Raw genomic sequence first — 1,813 nt, forward strand, 5'->3', positions numbered from 1 at the left:
TGTGTGTGGGGTGGATGGTCCCTTAGCCCGGCCTGCACCTTCTCCAATCCAGGACCCCTCAGGGGATGTCCGAGTGCTGATTTAGGCCCGATCCCTGCCTGCCTGCCTGATCACCCCTAACCACTTCTGCCTGCTAGCCTGATGGCCCCTTAACTTCTCCCCTGCCAGCCTGATCACCCCCTAACTCCTCCCCTGCCAGCCTGATCCCCCTAATCACCTCTGCCTTGGCCCCCACCACCTTGGCTTTGTCCAGAAGGATGTCAGGAAGATGTCCAGTCTAATTAGCATATTACCCTTTTATTAGTATAGAAGGCCCAGCTCACATTGTTACCGCCTCTCCATGACTTCCCTGACTCTCCATGTTCTTGACAATGTAATTGTAATTGGTCCTTTGTGTTTTCTTAGGCTCTTTAGGCCTCTGCAGTAGTGATTTTCTCATGCTTTAAATGCATCACCAGGAGACCATGAGTATTGGCTATTTCCTTGTGATTTAGGCCTAAACTCCAAATACAGGGCAAAACTCCAACACTCCAAACCAAAAATCAACTGCCACACACAAAAATGCACATATATTCTAAAGATAGATACCTGGATGCTACCTACACTTCATATCTAAGATATGATTCTTAGCTGTCCAGGTAGACACCTGTGTACAGTTTAAAAATGAAAAAAAATGAAATAATCTTAAAGTACTTACATATTTTTGTTCACGGTGTTTTATGGATCTGTTTACCCTTATACGTGGAAAATACTTCCAGTATTCATGCCAGGCTTAAATGAGAAAATGCAACGTGCCCAACACCTATCAGGGGCTCAACAATTGTTCTTCTTCCTACCCAATGCCTTCTCTTCCAGAGTTGTCTCAGACCTCAGTGAATGATTGCTTTATGGAATTTCAAAGCTGGGAAGAAATAGATCTCCATTTTCATTGCCATGACAACAGAATCAGAGAAGTGAAAAATTGCCTCGCGAAACAGTGAGCAACTGTTAACAAAGTTGCACCTTTTTAATTAGTGGCAAGTATGTGATTTTCTTCCTTCTCTTTCCCCTTTTGCTTTAACTAGTTTCCCTAATCATATTTATTTACTCTGAAAGAACTAAAAGAAGTTGGTTATTGATTTTCTACAGACTGAGAAAATGTTAACAATGATATCCAATACTTTTATATCACCTGCCTTCTAACTGCTGCCTGCAGAATACCATTGAAGTTACCTGGGGTGTTGTTATCTGAAAGTTAGATAATAATCAGTGCCCACATTTCCCGATGTTCGAGTGTCACCTCTGACACGCGTGTCATAGGTTCACCATCACTGGCCTAGTATTTCTTTCACCCTCTAAATAGGATCATTTCCAAAAGCAATCTTTCTACTCTTTGTTTTGAAATACCTGACTTAATTCATTTCCATGGTAATAGCTTTCATTCCTTCATAATTTTTATGATCTTAATTACAAACCTTATCTACTAAAACTCAAGGATCTTCTTGTGGGAAACTGATATAGGGTTAAGCCTCAGACTGACCTGCTGGCAAAGTCACAAACAAGTCCTAGCTTAGAGGGCACAGTCCTCTTAGCATAATTAGGCTTGACCTTATGACACTTCCTAGATCTTATCTGGGAAACTAAGGGGCTGAGGAAGTGCAGGAAGTATAACCATGGTGTAAACAAGTGAAACTCACAAGAACTGTGTAACTATGGTAACCACTACCTTGTTTAACGCTCACTATAAAAGCTTGGTGAGGCCTGAGCACAGTGGAAGTCCTTCCTCTTGAGTTGGACTTGCTCGCCTGGTCCCCCAATATTCCCAAATTATCTC

This window comes from Myotis davidii, unplaced genomic scaffold (genome assembly GCF_000327345.1).
Source record: "Myotis davidii unplaced genomic scaffold, ASM32734v1 scaffold201, whole genome shotgun sequence".
Classification (NCBI taxonomy): Eukaryota; Metazoa; Chordata; class Mammalia; order Chiroptera; family Vespertilionidae; genus Myotis; species Myotis davidii.